Source organism: Pan troglodytes, chromosome 7 (assembly GCF_028858775.2).
Source record: "Pan troglodytes isolate AG18354 chromosome 7, NHGRI_mPanTro3-v2.0_pri, whole genome shotgun sequence".
NCBI classification, from domain to species: Eukaryota; Metazoa; Chordata; class Mammalia; order Primates; family Hominidae; genus Pan; species Pan troglodytes.
The window spans coordinates 121,485,487-121,504,646 of NC_072405.2; the positions used below are offsets into that span (position 1 = coordinate 121,485,487).

At 34.4% G+C, this 19,160-nt stretch overlaps 1 long non-coding RNA gene across 1 annotated transcript in view; it reads right to left on the minus strand.

Moving 5' to 3' along the window:
- The window catches only part of LOC134810905 (uncharacterized), a 47,688-nt gene extending 31,137 nt beyond the window's left edge, over positions 1–16,551 (minus strand). The window contains exon 1 of the long non-coding RNA XR_010159655.1: positions 16,429–16,551. This is a non-coding gene — a long non-coding RNA (uncharacterized LOC134810905). The remainder of the gene's footprint in view (positions 1–16,428) is intronic.
- Between the last annotated feature and the right edge of the window lie 2,609 nt (positions 16,552–19,160).

Below are 19,160 nucleotides of genomic sequence, written 5' to 3' on the forward strand. Positions count from 1 at the left end.
TTATTATTGTCTTCTGAAAAAATGTAAAACTACACAGTATTAAGCACGTGGGCTTTAGAAATAAGCTGGGCTCAGATATTTACTCAGTCACTTAGTAACTGTGTGGTAAGAAAAAAAGTATTCATGCTTTTTAACTCTGAAAGTCTCATTTATAATATGTACAAAATATTTTCTTCCTTGGCATGTGAGATCTGATATTTAATTTTAACTGGTATCTTTAAAGTTTTCTCCCTATATTGTTTGGCTTACAGAGGTGAGAAGTCAACATCACTTGCCCTTGCTTGCACACAAACACATCTTGTTAACACTACATGCATGCATTCCAAACGTACAGACTATATAACGCCACACAGTAAAGCTATGAACAAATTATTCTACTCAAGCCTCTTAGTCTTTCTTCTCATTGAAGAGTTGAGAATTGACACAGTGTAATGTCAGGAAATTCTAATATTGCCAATTAAATACACGAGTCACATTTTCTACAGCTCGTAGTGATATTTCTTAGAATTATCAGTGTCACAAATGCGGTTACTTCCGTATTGTCAGTATAACTCACCTGTGTCTATTAAATGAATAACCTGGCCAGCTGATGAGATTGCTATTTGATTCAATGCATCTTTTTGTAAGTACATATTAAGCCATATTACAACATAAAGCAATTGGTTCCCTCATGTTGAACGTTGTCATATGTAATTCTTACTATTTCCCAGTGAATGGACAAGGAATTGAGGTAATCAAAGCACCCATGAGGCTTTCATCACTCACTTAGCATGAGTTCTAAACTGAATGATCTAGGAAGTTCACTGAAGTTTTTGTGTGAGCCTAAGAATAGGACAGTGGTGTAAGCGCTGCCAGATGTGCTTCTACATTTTGAATGTACATAATGCAAGGCTTTCTTGAAGAAATACTTCAACTAGAAAGTAGGCAAGTACGTTGCATAAAATCAAGATAATATCTATAAATATAACAACATAAATTCAATAGTATATTCTGTGTAGTGCAAAGAGAGGTACTATAGTATGGTGTTTTTGTATATAATTTATTGGGTCAGACTGCATAAGGTGGATTATTTCTTCATCACTTAATATTTGTGTGACCTTAACTAATGGCTCCTTTACTTTGGACTTCAATTTCCTCATCTTTATAATGGAAATAATAATATTTATTTATGTGAAGATCATGGGCCTTCCAAATAGTCCATCAACTTCTTCATTTCCGTGTCCCCTGGAAGTAAGTTCAAGGCAAAACCATTTTTCTGCTGAAAAAAATATGACCTGATTGATTTCTGGAATTTATTTTAGTCAAAGAGTGGGATGCATATGTATGATTCTTCAGTTTCTCTATTCTTGTGATAGCCAGAAGTGGACCAGGGAGAAAGAACGAAAACAACTCCATACACTTCCAGGCTTCCATCCTTGATCCACAAACGGTAGTCTCTTTGCGGCTAAACATTGTTTCTCCAGATGCAGTTAACCTTCAGTGATTGTCATGGGCCATGGCTACTTGGCAGTTTAGGGTTTTAATTCAACCACTTTTTCATTTGTGGGATGCTCATACAACCCTTTGATTAAACTGGTACTTAGATAGGGCACAGTGGCTCACACCTGTAATCACAGCACTTTGGGAAGCCAAGGTGGGTGGATCACTTGAGGTCAGGAGTTCAGGACAGGCCTGGCCAACATGGTGAAACCCCGTCTCTACTAAAAATAGAAAAATTAGCTGACCGTGGTGGCTCACACCTGTAATCACAGCTGCTTGGGAGGCTGAGGCAGGAGAATCACTTGAAACCAGGAGGCAGAGGTTGCAGTGAGCCGAGGTCATGCCACTGAACTCCAGCCTGGGCAAGAGCGAAACTCTGTCTCCAGAAAAAAAGTAAAATAAAATAAATAAATAAATAAATAAATAAATAAAATAGTTCCTTAAAAATGAAATTTGACTGTTACAACTTTCTTGTCCTTTCATCAGGCCTATAATCATAAGCAATCTGTGCTCTCTGACACCTGGGTTTGAGGCAACTACTTCAGAGGAGAAACTTATTCTTCATAGTTTTATTTACATCCAAAGAATGTTTATCACAAGTGAAGGGAACATTAGACTCAGCTGTTCTTTTTCTTATTGAAGGAACAGTTATGAACTCTTGGAACTTAAATATTCCACTTCTCAGTAATGGCTGAGGTTTAGGGCCCCATTGTCTTTCCTTGAGAATTTTAGATATGTTATTTCTGATATATACTTTTGTCATAAATTGATGATATATAAGACTTCCTACATTTTCCCTTTATACCTCATGCTTTTGTTTTTGTCTAGATTCTCAAAGAACTGATTCTTTTTCTTGAAGTCGAGCAGTTCTATTGGAATACATATTGATCATTCTGGAACATTACATAGTTTTCTTTTTTTAATTCAATAAAGTTTTTCTGAATAATACATTTTAGTATGCGTTCTGCTCCCTTGCATGATTTTCTCCTTCAGAAATTTCTATTAACTCAGAGTTTTATTGTCTATATTTAATATTCATTACTTTCTGTTGAAAAACTTATATTGATTTTATATTTTGTTTTTTTTTCTTTTTTAACGTTTATGCGTCTTAATGCATTATTATTTTTGTAATTCACTCCTGGGTTCTTATTTGTTTAATCTTAATTTCCAATACTTAAAAAAGTTAATTATTTCTGCATTCCTGCCACCCATTTCAGATATTTATAACTTTCACATATTGTATTTTCATATGTCCTGTAAATATCTTAATGTTTCTTAATCATTTCGAATAACAGGTTAAGGTTATGATATTTTTAGCAGATTTTTGATGTGAGTATACAGTGTTAGCAGTGTTCCTAATCCTCTTGTTCTCAAGATAATTTTGGTTAAAATTAGACCTTCATAATTTTCTATGAATGCACGTGTTTGTGTGTCTGTGTGTGTGTCTGTGTCTGTGTGTGTGTCAAATTAGTTTCTGTAAGTTTTAGGCAGAAGCTTGGTTCAGTAGCTTTTCTGAATTCACAATATTTCCTTTTCTATTGTTTCACGTAGTGTTAAAAATACGGGTTTCCTCTACCCATAGCTAAGGTGAACTTCTCAATTTAAACAACTGCAAAACTGTACACATTTATAAGTGAACTGTTTTCTGGTGTTGGATAACAAACAGCAGAGCGAGAGAAGTTGGATCCATAAGTGAGCTCCACATTCACCCAAGGTTTTACCTTTGAATGCATTCCTAATCAGGAAAGCAGATAGAAGCTGAGCCGAGGTGCATACATGGGAAAATCAGAGCTTCTCAGTTCGCAAATTTGTTAGGCAGGTTTTGGGAAAGGTAAAGTTATACAGAAGAGGACCCCCACCCAGAAAACTGTGAAGGGATTCTCCTAAAGTCCTTGGCCAAAAGCTTGGCAGCACATTCATGGAGGCCTCTGGGAAGCCTAGCAGCAAGTCATTGTTGATGTATAGAGATTCAGAGGTTATGCATTTCTGAAGCTAAAGCTCTGCCAGAATGAAGAGCTCTCATGAAGCAATTAGATTATTTAATTGAACCTTATGCAGGCAATTTTGTCAGGCAACCAAATTACTGGTGGATACTCTTGAATCTGTTCAAGGAGATTGTGTGTGTGTGTGTGTATGTGTGTATACATACATTTGTATATGTGTGTATGTGTGTATACATACATTTGTATATGTGTGTATATATACATATATTATAATATATGGTAAAAACTGCAATAAGCAGGAACACATCAAGTGTTGACCCATATGTTGGAAATAGGGGACAAGGACTTTGATGCTGCTATTTTAAATATAAATACAGACATGAAGAACAGTATCATCTTATTGGTTGTATAAGACTCTACAGAAATAGAATCTATTAAAATGAAAATTCTATAACTAAAAATCATAATACTGACAAACAATTGTATATTGATTATGTAATATATCATATTACGAAGCTAGAAAGCCAATCCACACAAATTGAAAGTGGAACAAATTGAAAGTGGAAAAATGAAGGTAGACATTAACAAAGTTGGAAACATAAATTTAAGCTTACAGATAGAATATATTAGTTATTTTGATAAATTCCTAACATAGTTGATCAAGATAAAAATGAAAAAATAAATAATCATTAGAAATGATGGAGATACCATTAGACATTGTAAATACCTTAAACTAGTAAGCAATATGAAGAAAAATGTTTACATTAATACATTTAATAACTTACATGACATGAACAAAGTTCTCAAAAACTCAGTTTAGCAAAGTTGATACAAAAGGAATTTAAAACACTGAAGGGGCCTAAATCACTTTAAAAGAATTATAGTTTTAAAATATTTTGAAAAAAGTCTCAAGGACCTGGTGGCTTCACTGGTATATTTTGTGAAACTTTTAATAATGAAAACAGTGATTTTATAAACTTCTTTCAGGAAATAAAGGTCGATTGTATTTTATTTATTCCATTTAAGTCACTCAAAAATAAAATATGAATTTCTTAATAAAACATTATCAAATCAAATTATAAAACATATAAAAATTTTAACACACTCAGGCATGGGTTTATCTCAATTATGGAAGTTTGTTTTAACATTTTAAATCAACCAAAATAGTATTCCACATTATCAACAAAAAAAGGTAAAAATTATCTCAACATATTCAGGAAGCACATTGACAAAATCCAAAACCAATTTATAATTTTAAAAAAATCTTCATAAAATAGGAAACTTTATAAGGTTAGAATACATTGTGTATAATCTACAACTAAGATTATTATTGTTAAAATATTAAATGGCTTCTTTCAATTTGGAGGTTAAGAGTATGTTATCTTAACTTTTAACTTTTCCCTCCCTCCCTTCCTTCTTCTTTTTTCTTTCCTTTCTTTTCTTTTTATTTTCTTTCTTCTTTCTTTCTTTTTTCTTTCTTTCTCTCTCTTTCTTTCTCTTTCTTTCCTTTCCTTTCTTTCTTTCCTTCTTTCTCTCTCTCTTTCCTTCCTCCCTCCCTCCCTCTCTCCTTCCCTTCCTTCCTTCCTTCCTTCTTTTTCCTTTCCCCCCCTCCTTTTTTTTTTTCAGGGTCTATGGCCCAGGCTGGAGTGCCGTAGCTCAATCATGGCTCACAGCAGCCTCTACCTCCCAGGCTTAAGTGATCCTCTTATCTTAGCTACTTTCATTTTTTGTGGAGACAGGGTCTCACTATGTTGCCCATTCTGGTCTTGAATTCCTGGGCTCAAGTGATCTTCCTGCCTCAACCTCCCAAAGTGCTGAGATTACAGGTGTGAGGCCCTGCAACTGGCCCATCTTAACATTTATATTCAGTATTGTGCTAGAAAGAACAAATAGTGGCATAATCTAAAGCTAGAAAGCATACAGATAGAGAAATAAGTAAAATCTCTTTTATGTGTGTATGTCTGTGTTGAGAAAATGCTAAGGATTCTAAATGTTTTTTACTAAAATCTAGTATATAATAATAATTTTCTTTTTATAACCTAGCAATAAAAACTAAAACAAAAATTATAAAAATGGTCCTTCTAACAGAGGAGGAGCACTGTCATTTTGGACAAACACCACCACCTTAAGTTCTAGCTCCCTTTCCAGTCTCATGCATTTCAAGGAAATCATGTAGAAGCTTCTCTTCTAACTACAAGCAGCCAGAAAGAGCAGAGAATAAAACACAGACAAGACAGCTCAGGCACAGAGGGAGGTGAGGGGAAAGTCTCTTGGGTAACTGCCAAACTTCACTCTCATACAATGGGCCCCAGTAAAACAGTGGGCCTTAATAAGCTCATTCCTTTCCCTTCAGGTGCACTAAGATAGGGAAGCTAAAAGCAGACTCAGGGAGTATGTCTGCAGCTGCAGAAAGATGTATAGGAACAGACACAGAACTCTCCCTCCCAGATAAGCACGATAAAAAGACACAGAAGCAGTCCAAGCTTCTGATAAACATCACCTTGAGTACTTAAAAACTCTTAGTCTGTAAGAAAGTGTGCCTCTGACCTAACTCTGCCAGAAGCCCTCTTCAAGGGCCACCTTTCATGATTCTTTCCTCTTTCTTTAATTATGACATTTACCATCGGATAAAATAAATTAGACATTTTGGAATACCTTTAACTTATGAAGTGACAGAGCACTACACTGAAAACTACCAAACTTTGATGAGACTCAATATCGTTATGATGTTAGTTCTCCCTGAAATGACTGGTAGTTCCAATGCTTCGTTATATAATCCAGGAAGGCTTGTAGTAAAAATTAACAAGCAGTTCTAAACTTCATATGTGAATATAAGAACTTAAAAAGATCAAATCAGATTGAAAATGAATAATAAATTGCAAGATACTTTTTAAAACTATACAGTCTTAAAGGAATTTTCTTTGTAACAATTGGTAGGAAATTTTTTTAGGGAGATTGAAAAAGCAACCATAAACTAAAGAAATCGATAAATTGAAATTAATCAAAATTCAAAATATTTGCCCATCAAAAGACTCCATAAAATAAAAAATCAATTACATATGGTAGACATACTGCTTGAGAATTTGTTTAGATTAAACAATTAAATAGTAGATTCTTAAATTACATTTTTAGCTACAAAATAAAACCATGCTCAGCTTTTCTTTTAAAATGTGTTTTATTTTATATTCAATTGATAATAATATAATTATTTCCAAGTAAGATTAATACTGATGTGACATCAAGGGTTAACTGTAACTGAAGGTTAAGTGATCTCTAAGTAACTTTGAGAATGAAAACTCTTTGAGGCTGAGATCTAGTCTATTATTAAAATAAAATGTAGGAAATTAAGAGATACAATTGCTTGTAATAATAACATTAAAATTTATTTAAAGTAAGCCTGATCCTTTTTTCCCAATATGGGTAATTGTCAACTAAATATTATGAAGCAATATGCACCCTTTATCCTTAAGTCATTTTTATTCTTTAATCATAGAACACTGAAAATAATGACAATTCATATATTCATAGAATAGCTTCAGGTTACAATAAAAGTATTAGATGTACTTTCACCATTTTCATATTATTTTCTAAAGTTATTTTAGTATTATCGGAGGAAATTGCCTTAATAATTTCTAAAATAAAGAAAACATATACCATCTCAAAACTCACTTACTATTCAAGGGCTTCTAATAAAAGCTGTAGAAGCCTTGTTTTCAAAGGCAATTTTTACTCTCACAACAATTTTCAATTCATACTTCAAAATGGGTCAAAAATAAATGAGCTATTAAAGACTACTGAGTTAAGCATCACTGCTGCCATCATTTGCAAGTTGATGTATCTTTATGTCAATCAAAATAAAATGATTCAACAATAATATGCATCTAATATTTAACTGTTGTTAGAGTACCTTATTCTGTACAAGTATTCAAGGATAGAAGAAATAGTTAATTAAATTAATAATTTTTTTCTTTTAAACATTAATGCAACTGGAATGTATCTAGTTCATAAACTAAACAGGTGATGACAAGAAAAGAAGTAACCTCTATGACTCAAATTTAAATGAAGAGTCTACTGTGTAAAGGTTGTAACTCCTTATCAATAGTTGCCTTGCTGTTGAGAAAAATTTTTCTGATATATGAACAAGTATAAAAGAAGACAGTAAAATAAATTGCATACAATTTTACACTGTTTAATGTGTTTTAGTTAATAGTTTTAATGCTCTAAAGTAGCATATCAGAAAGACCAGAGAAAACAACATAAAAAAAATACATGATAGCATACCAGCACTGAACACAAAATTTAAGAAGTATGCCATATAAATAACATAAACATCTAGGGAAAAAAATCTAATGAATTGCAAAATTGTTACATATAAAACACTTAGTAAAATAAGTGAATTATTATTGATATGAATTGTGTCCCTTAACTGGAAAACTCGGTAATTTATAACTGTCAATTTCCTATAATTAATTTATTGACACAATTACATTCAAGTATAATTTCCCGTGGAAGTTTGTTGTTGTTTTTGTTGCTGCCACTGCTACTTGGCTGTAGCTTTTTAGGGGCCAAAACTTGATGAACTGATAACAATATTTAAATTGAAATGCATAAAAGCCAGAATAATTAATGCAAACTGAAATAAAAAGAACATCTTTGGAGGACTGACTTCATTGCCTCATTACTCAAAGTGAGGTCCATGATTATGCAGCATCAGCATCTCGTAGGAGCTTTTTAGAAATGCAGAACTCCAGACTCCACCTACAGTTATTTAATCAGAATCTTCATTTTAGCAAGAACTCCAGATGAAATGTATACACGCTCAATTTAAGAAGTCGTGCTCTATCAGATACTAGGAGTAATTGTAAAGCCAGAATGATTAAGACAGGATATTTTGATATTTGTACAACGATACCTGTACAAGGCTCAACAGAGGTGAGAAAAGAACACAGAAGTAGACACGTGCCCATATGGGCACATAATTTACAACAAAGGTGGCACTTCAGGGAAGCAGGGCAAGTGTCATCTTTTCAATGCCTGTTATTCGTTTGCTCTGTAACCATGTGGAAAGAAAAGAGTCTTAATGCCTGTCGAATATTATAGCCCACCATCAGTTCCCATTCAATTTGTACATGAAAATATGGAAGATTCAACAGTGTTTATAAATGACAATAGAAGTTTATATCTTCATGATTTTAAGAGTTATTAAGAGATTGAAAATGTAATTCATATTGTGAGAGACATGTAAGATGCATAATAAAAAGGCTCCTATCGAGCATACTTAAGTAACTCAATACATCAGTAGAAAGAAACAAAATTTAAAGTTGGTAGGTGCAGCTAACCACCATGGCACAGGTATGCATGTGTCACAAACCTGCACTTTCCACACATGTATCCCAGAACTTAAAGTAAAATAAAAAAAAAAAAAAAAGAAAGAAGGTAATAGAAAAATTAGATACTGGAACAGGGCCTCCAGAAAAAAGCAGGTATCCAAATGGACAGTAGCTATAAGATAATGTGCTCAAATGTATAAATGAAAGAAATTTAAATTAGTACACAATATGATGCCATTATACAGCTAGGAATGGCTAAAGTTCGTAAAGACTGCCAACACTGAATGTTTTCTTGTTAGTGTTGTTGTTTATTTACTTTTTAAGAAATAGAACAATGGAACTTCCATATTCCCCTATGGGAGAGATATGAAAGGTTCTTTAAAAAATTACTTTAGCATTTTCTAATAAATGTGAACCAAGAAGTATATACCTTACAATATTTTTTGAAAAACATGACCATACATGCTTCTGCATAATACACAATCTGTTTTTTCCCCATATTAAACCAAACTAGGAGGTACCACAAAGGCCTATTTGCACGCTTAAATAAATTTTGGAAGAGTCATAGAATGGAATGCTATTCATTAGTGGATATAACTAAACACAAAAACATGTAACAACCTGAATTAATATAAAATATAATGAGATAGAAGAATAATAAAAAATAAAATAACATAATTTCATATTTTTTATAAAAATCAATTTATAAGATTTATATAAAATCCATATAAATACATTTCAATACCAGGAAAAATAAAACTCTATTATTTAGGAAGTGGGCCCAGCTGATAATTTTATAAGGAAAACAGGAGTTCTATCATAAAAATTAGATTAGATATTACCTCTCAGTGATGACTAGGATTGTTATTAGAAAGGAGCCCTTCCAAGGTACAGTCAATGTTCTATTTCTGAACCTGGGTGGCTATTACATGATAACTCACTTGTGAAAATTGTGTTCAAATTTTTTGTTGGCATTGTGTTTACTTTATACATGATAATTTGCAATGGGGACATGAATTTAATTGTGGGTGTAGCAGCAGATCAGCAATCTTTTCATTCCTTTACGAGATAAACGTTTTGGGGAAATAAAAAAAACTAATCATTTGCTTTTAGCAGGATGTACATATTTGTCAAGGATTGCTTATAGTAAATAAGTCTAGAATACATGAATTTATGAGACATGATTTTGTGGGAAATGTCATGTAAGCCAATAACTGAGTATAAAATAGAGATGTTTCATGACCTGCCTTCTATACCAGTGTTGTTACTGCCCACCTTATTTAGAAATTTATATTTTAATGTAGGCCAATGCACATCACATTAGGGGAGAAAACAGCTAGGGAGTCATGCTGTTAAGTCCTGGCCCTCTCCCTGTTTCAGATAAGCTGGTGCTTATTTGCTAAGCTTTGATACTGACTGAGATTTCTGATTCATGAGAGTCTGATTGGGAAATTCAATATTTGTACAATCTCAACAATATAAAAAACAAGCATGTTAACATAATCCATAGTGATAACAAAATGTTAAAAATTATTTGATAAAAATCATGGGTATGAGATTCATGGCATTAACATATCCTTTAGACTATTTGACTAAACATATTAGAGTAATTCACAATAGCATAATATATAAATTATGTGATTAAAAATATTTTAAAAGGAAAGATCCATTTGAGATTAAAAATGCTTCATAGAAAACTAAAGGATCATCCTTAATCTGACATAATTGTTATTTATAGCAAATTCAAGGACCAGGATACACATATTGACACCATGTCTTCAATATTGTTTTTGAATTCTTAGCCAACACAATAAACAAATACTAATAACAAATAAATAAGTAACCGTATAAATAAGATATCAAATATATATGCTATAAAGGAAGAAAATAAACATATATTTTAAGTAATATTATTGTCTATTTTAAAAATATATATGTAGTAACAGAGTACTAAAAGTTAAATGCTTGCTTTTTAAGAGAGCCATTAAAATAAATTAATTTCACATATAGTTAAAGTAAAAATTAAATAGAACAGCAAATAAAATATATGCATAAAATTAATCTTTTATAATATGGAATAACACCATTTTAATCAAAGTATATAATTTATTTAAAAATATAGAAAAGAAACATACATAAAATGATACACTTTGTTCATGAAAATAAACACTCAAAATTCCAATAGGGTATTTCATGAAACTGGACTAGGTAATTCAAAATGTGAAAAAAATAAAGAACATTTAAAGTCTAAGATTACCCTGCAGAAAACCAAGGAAAGTGTGCCAGATAGAGAAATATTACAAACAATAAAATGTAAAGCGTTTTTTTTCTTTTTTTTTTTTTGAGGGAGTCTCGCTCTGTCGCCCAGGCTGGAGTGCAGTGGCGCAGTCTCGGCTCACTGCAAGCTCCGCCTCCCGAGTTCACGCCATTCTCCTGCCTCAGCCTCCTGAGTAGCTGGGACTACAGGCCTCCGCCACTACGCCCGGCTAATTTTTTGTATTTTTTTAGTAGAGACGAGGTTTCACCGCGTTAGCCAGGATGGTCTCGATCTCCTGACCTCGTGATCTGCCTGCCTCGGCCTCCCAAAGTGCTGGGATTAACAGGCGTGAGCCACCGCGCCTGGCCTAAAATGTAAAGCTTTTTTGGGTGGGCATGAAGATAAACAGATCAGTGGCATAATTGTAGAAAAAGCCCAGAAACAAGTTCATTTCATTCCAATAAAGACAAAGACCCAGTTTTTCAAGATCTACATATTTTTATCTATCACCTGAGCATCCACCATTCAAAGTTTCTGATTAGTCACAAATTTATGTAGTTTATATGGCTTTGTTTGTGGATTTGTTTCCAACTCTTTAACCCATCAAATTTTTTTCAATTGTAATATTTTTCCAGATTAAGATTAGACAAATTTAATTTAATCTAGAATAAGATCATTTATAGCTGTGGTAGAGTCCAATCAACTTAAGTCTAGGTTTGTCATAGATGGTAGTCCTGGACCATTATGCAAATGCCATAAACTTCTCTGGTTATCAACTTTGACCTTCAGTAAACGTGGAGGAGTATGAATTAAGGTATGCATAGCCTTGTTGGTTGTGACTCTTACAGAAGCACTAAGAGTAACTTTAATTGGTTTAATGAAATAGACATATAATCTCCAAATTAATTTTAGGACTGCCCATTTATTCTGTTTCTGAGGAGATTCAATAGATCAAACACAGATAAACACCTTTATAGATATACTGTTAATGGAATTCCTGGTTACTGCAAGTTGACTAAGTAAAACACAACCTCCATAGACTACAGTTATAAATATTGGTCATTCAAGCAAATGTATGAATTAAAATACACACTTGGATGAGCAACAAAGACACCTATGATCATGGATCATGGTGGGCCTTGATGTAAGACAACTCGGCTTGGGAGACAATAATAAAATTCAACTTCTTTCTCTGCCCACTAACTGACAAGACTTAGCATCAGCACCTCCAGGATGTTTACAAAATTGATGGACTTGGTACTGTCCCTGTGGTCCTAGGAGACACTGGAATTATTAAACCTAATATCATGTTCACCTTTGCTTTCCTTAGTGTTACATCCAAAGTAAAACCTGTTGAAATGCACCAGGAAGCTTTGAGAGAAGCTCTTCTTGTGGACAAAAGGGCTTCAATATTAATAACATTTCTGTGAAATATGTTTGTTACAGGAAAGTGGCTGGTAACAGTAAAAATTATGCCTCAATGAAAGCAGCTGGCTTCACTGGTCATGTGATTATCCCGAACCATCTAGGCCAAATCAGTGCTGTCTTTGCCACATAGCTCACATTGCTGGCAAGGTTGCTTAGCTGAAGAAGGCTGGTCATCATTCTGGCAAGAAACCAGAATGATGGCCTCAAATTCTTGAAATCTGCTGGTGCTGCCATCATTGATAGGGTTCTTGGCTAGCCCATGTGTATTGAAAACATGTCTGAATATCCTTCTCTAGGTTGTTTTGCTGTTTTTAATACGAAGCAGACACTTCCTGTGGGTATCACTGTAACAGTGAAACAGTAAAAGAACATAACACTGTTTTGTTTGAGAGGCTTTTACCTATTTTTGCATGTAAACATAATTTTAGATCAGTGAAATAATATATAAAAAGTGCAATGCAGCCCTTAAAACTAACTCTGGAATTAAAGGAGAAGTATGTAAACAACGTAATATTCTGTGCAGTAAAGGAGATCTTTTCTTTTGCCTTTTGGTAACTGGCCTAACAGATTTTATGTTTTATTGAGATAATTACCATGCCATTATTAAGTCTGGTTTGCTTAGGAAAAAATAAGATACATGTATATATTTTTTAATTAAAGTTATTACATCCATGTATCTTCCTATATGTGCCTTTAAAGTTCTTATGACATTGAGTTACAGGGCTTTGACACCTGGGTATAAAAAAGACACCAAGACCTACTAAATCTTAAATACTGATAGCAATTAAAGCCTCATCCTCAGGTCCTGTAGAAGATGCCAATCAAACTATAGTGCATTCCTGAGACACAGGGCCAGAAATTAAAGCTATTCAACTCCTCAAGGCCCAGGGGCTATAGTGGAAGAGGTGGGCACATGAGATTGTAAGGGCTGATTTTGAAAGATAAAATAAATTCAGTTTCTCTCTAAATTAATCATCAATGTCAAATTACACTGATGCAACAACAGTATATGGGCCCCTATGTCAGATTAACAAGGTTTTCTTTAAGCATTAACCAATTCCTTAATAAAGGTTATAAAGGTTATCAAAGGTTTATGGAAGTTATGTCTTATGGTCAAGATTAAAATTATATAATTGTTGGTAAAATTTTGAAAAAGAAAGTTAATTACCTTCATGATGTTTTTATTAGGGCTTATTGTTTGGAAAATTAAGTCTCCTCTCTCAAAGAATGAAGGTTTTCACCTTTTTTTTGAAATCCTTGAGTTATCACTTTGGTTAAATGAATGGCTTATTTACAGAATAGTAATCCTATTTTGTGAAATCAAGTCTTTTAAACCCTTGATATTTGACAGACTTTCCCAAATCAAGTTATAAATTATGTCTTTTTCTGACCTAATTAATCCTTTAAGATATTAGGTTTAATAAAGTCCAAAAATGACATCATTTGGCTTATTGGGTACAAATATTATTCAGGAAGCATTGTCAAATATGAAATGGCGTTTGGTTTTCTTTGGGCTGTATTAGTATAAATATGTTATTGGTATGTGTTGCCAAATTATGGGAAACTCCTGTAATTCTCATATGACATGTACATTATAAGTAATAGTCATAATTGTTATGTTAAAATTATTGTGTGCCACAGAGGTAACAGATTTTCTTGTCAACTGTGCCTTTGACTACGGCTACCCTAAAACTTTTTGTCATCCCTGGACAACTGTTGGGTTGTTTTGGTACTCTTTAGAAGGTGGTTTTATAATCAGCTATTAAACTGTAACAGGTGCTCTTGAATGCAGGTTTCTGATAACTTTGGAGATTTTGATATCAGAATAGAGGAAACATTTTTAAGACTGATGGAGAGCTAAAATATTCACAAATATCAAGCAGAACAGGAATTAACTGCATGAACTGAACTAATCTTTTTGACTTTTTGCTTTGTTTTATTTTTCAGGGTCTTGAAACTTTTGAGCTATTGACAGCTTTTAACAATGTATTAAAATCCTATGAATAAACTTTGGAGCATATTTGTTTCTCCCTGATTTTGCCAGAATTTGGAAACTATTTGTGTGTATTCTTAGCTTATGGCAATACAGTTATTTGCATAAGTGCAATAAAAATCTGTTTCCATTTGTAACAGGACACAATTGGAAAAATCTGGTTATTTTTACCAAGCCTTTGACTGGAATGGTGTGCTTTCCTTTAAAGAATCAAATGACTTAATGGAGCCAGTAAAAGTATTTTGGAAGACTGCCTTCATAGTTTCCACAGTCCCTGTACAGGGTTTCTGACCTGTAGTAAGTAAAGAATGTCACTTTCTGACAGGTCCAGGAGCCCACAGTTTATCTTGAAACCCCAAGAGTAGAGGAAATTCACCCAACTTGTAGGTATTTGATGGTAGAAATCGATGGCTGGGCTTGGCTTTAAAAAAGTCTTATCTGAGATTCTTTCTGTGGAACAAAGTTCCATCAAAGCCAATTTAAAAAATTCTATATGAAAAATAATTATTCTTGCTGTACTTTATACAAATAATCTGGCCAAGTATAATAAGGCAAATCAGCCCTACTATGATTTTTCTTTAGTAAAAATGGGAAACTGGAGACAGAAAGATTGTTTCAAAAACTATATTACACCTCTTGTTATATTCTAGTCTTGCCTCATGTTTTTCAATTTTTATTATTTTCTACAGCTTCGGTTGAATTCTAATTTTTCCTGGCTACAAGCCTCCAAAATAATATTTTCACTTTTTTCTTCTTTCTTTTCCTTTTTCCCACATTTTTTCCTGATTTGAAATCACTGAAAACTAAGCTGTGCTTTCCTAAAGCCCTGTGAACTGAAGCTAGACATCTTAAAATTCAGAAGAAAATAACAGCAACCTACTTACATATATAAGCCACTTTCATACCTGCCTACTGATGTATGACTTCAGAGTAATATGGCCTATATCGATTTTCCAGAATTATTCTTCAGTTTGTTACTGTTTTTCTCCCTTCCTCCCCCTATTTTCTCTTTACAGGACATGAGACTTCACAACCTTCTAACCATGAGCTTTCCTAATAACTTGGGGCCTACCTGCCTAGGAATAAACCATTCTAGCCATGCGATACAGACAAAACCTGGAACCAAAGAATCATTTTCTTCTAAAATGCCTTATCCAAAACATTTGTAAAAAGAAAGGAAAGAAATGTGAAAGGAATATATCTTGGGCCCCAAAATCATTAAGCCAGAAAGAAAATTCAAGCTGGGAACTACTTGGGGCAAACCTACCTTCCATTCTTTTAAAAGTTATCCCTCTACTCCCGAGATAAATGCTTATCTGATTGCCTCCTTTAGAAAGACTAATTATAAACTCAAAAGAATGCAACTGTTTGTCTTTCACCTACCTGCAACCTGGAAGACCCCTCCCCGCTTTGAGTTTTCCCACCTTTCTGGACTGAACCAATGTTCATTTTACATGTATTGATTGATGTCTTATGTCTCCCTAAAATGTATAAAACCAAGCTGTGCTCTGACCACCTTGGGCACATGTCATTAGGACCTCCTGAGGCTGTGTCATGGGTGTGTATCGTCAAACTTGGCAAAATAAACTTTCTAAGTTAACTGAGACCTGTCTCAAATTTTCTGGGTTCAAAATATCTATCTAGTCTTAAGTAAAACACAAAATATGTAGAGAAAACAGATGTTTCTGAGGAACTTTGTTACTAAATATAACCATAACAATTAATTGCATTATTACTACTTTCCAATACATTAAAAATCTAAAATTCTGCCCTACAAAGAAATCACAACATGAAGGCATTATTTAAAACCTCTCCTTTTCCCATTATTTTGCCAATCTCTTTGAATCATCTTTAATGCTTGCTGAGATTGAAATTTACATAACAACCAGTAACCATCTAGTTGTTCCCCAATCTCTTCACCTTCTAACATCTAAATTCAGGGCTTCTAAAAAGGACTTGAAACTTTGGTTGAAGTGAGAGGCAGTGGTGGAGACTTACTTATAGGTGATTTTTTCTTCCTGAGGAGGAAATACAGTCTTCTTCATATACCTGTTGGTTCCTTCCCTCTCTGCCTTAGGTGATCCAGCTGTAACCATGATACTCTCCCTTTCCCCCAGTGCAAGCAGCTGAACTGTCTATGATGTCATAATCACAATTCCATTACCTCACTGTGCTGGAGGCCTTAGAGGAAGGGGAAGTTGTGAACAGCCCTGGGCTCTCCTTAAGCTTTGCAAAGTGTTCTGGATAGGGCTAATTGCAGAACCAAGAGAGAAAGGCCCCCAAACTGTTGTAAATTCTAGGCTTAAAAGGTTTAAGCCCATCCTGCAGCTAGAGGAGGGGTTCCTGGGACTCAGAGCAGACCCTTTAAGACCATGGACTACATTTCCCAGCAGCCTTCATGTCACATTGGCGTCCTCTACTGGTGGAGAGGGGAGTCCTTCCAAGAGAGGGCTGTAGAGGGCAGAGCAGGGCAGGAGAGCAGCTGAGAGGAGCCTTGGCTAATACTATTAAGGACCAGGATGACAAAGAAAACCACTTCTTTCCCCACGAAACAAAACAAAACAAAACGAAAGACCAAAAAATAAACAAAAAAGAGTTTTGTATGTAAATCTGTGTGTCAGAGTTGTTTTCCTAGGAAACCTGACCATAAACATTTGAAGCCAGGAGTCAACCAAAGTAGCCAACTCTAAAATGGGAGTTTGGGGTTGGATGGCTTGCTGGCTGGTTGGCTGTGAAGACCCTACTGTTAGTGGTAGTTGACTGACTAATAAATAGCCCATGGGTATGACTTGTGGTAGTGGTATAATTATTAAACTTCCATTGGTGTTTAACTGAGAAGAAATACCAGTGGAAAGGAATATATTAGAAAGTGCAATGGCTCAGGATTTTGAGAGTTCTATAGGAATTAGTAATACTAACTTTATAAAATCCAGTGGGTGCTGCTGAGTTTCTTCAATGCTTCAGAACGTCTGGGGATGATTAATCTCCAATTAAAACCTAAGTGTGAAAGCCAGATGGCCTCCTTGGCAGCATGTAAAGAGACTCATTTCCTACAGCTGGAACATAGGAAAAGCTCAGGATCATGGCTAAGTCTTAATTATGAGAGAAGGAGAGCTCCAGAGAAAGCTGTATTCTCAATGCTAGCAATATGTTACACTGAGGTCAGAGACCTGATAGAAAGAATTGGGACTCTGAGACTTCATATAGAGTTATCTTTGTCAATGTATTCAGAAGTCATCAAACCTCCGACTCTCTTGGAACCTCTATACCTGCAGAATATCTCAGTCCTCTGTGTTAAAGCTGAAAACTCAGCTATTGAAGAAAATGCACAGTTATCTTCCTTGTTGAAAACATGTGCTCCCCTCATCATCTAACCTTACATCTCTTTCTAAGTGCAGTTTTAATGATTAGCATTGTATTGGTTTCCAGTGTTTGCTTTAACTAGTTAGCACAATTAGTGACTTAAAACAACAGAAATTTATTATCTTATAGTGGAGGCTAAAAGTCTGAAGTCAGTATCAGTGATCCCAAATCAAAGTGCTGTCAGGATTTCTGGTCATTACGGGCATTTCTTGGCTTGTGGTTTAATCATTCCAATTTCTGCCTCTATCTTTGCCTTCTGCCTTCCCCTCTTCTGTCTGTGTTAAAACTCCCTCTCCCTCCCTCTTATAGGGGTGCATGTAATTGTATTTGGGGCTCACCCTAGTAATTCAGGATAATATTCCCATCTCAAGATTCTTAACACATTTGAAAGACCCTTTTGCCTCATAACATTTTTATGTCACAAGCATTAGGACTTAACATTTTTATGTCTCAAGGATTAGGACTTAATATTTGGGGGTGGCCATATTTAGCCTACTACAAGCATTAATTCATAATATTATCCGGTATGGAAAGGAATAGACATTTTTATTAATGGTACAGAATACGTCATAAGTGAATTGCAGATCTTAGCCAACAATTACTAGAAGGAGACAGGATTGTATGTGTGTGATTGGATTCTGAAGGTGCTGAATCAAGGGTGGAGGAATGTAATAATGAATTAAGGAGAATTTTAGACTACATAAGATCACTTTCTCATGATACAGTAAGCATCACATTAAACTACATGTTTTAGCTTTTTAGGTGCTTGCCACCTAAGCACTTTAGACATTTGTGTATAGGGACCAGAAGATAAGTAAAGAACGCATTATCTTGACAAGGGTGTTTTCTTCTGATCAGCAGAAAGTGGTACAGATGGTTTTACACAATTAGGGAAGGAAGAAATAGGTGTGTAACTCATGCCATCAATTCATTTTAGTATCCCTTAGTGTTTTCTTTCTAATTGTAACCATAAATGTATTCATGCAACATTTCTGGCCTCAGAAGAGGGTGGTTACCAAGAACTCACATCACTCAGGAATGAGAGTTTGAGTTCCGTTACCACATAAGAAACCAAAACTGCAAAGATGATAGCTGAGCATGAGAATTTAGAATAAATAATAGAGGAAGAAGGCTATAGAAGCCAAGCTTGGCCTTGAAAACAACTACGGAGCTGGGTCTGCGTGTCACTAACCTCCCTCTTCTAAATTTGAACTGAGAAAGAGAGGCCCGTAGGAGCCATAGAGGAGCTGCTTCCTGCCTGTGCATATGTTAAGTGTATTTGTGCGGTGCAAAAAGTATGAAATTGTAGCAAAAAATGTTTTCATGCTTCTGAATGTTCATGGCTTTCAGAGCAACAAATACAGGCA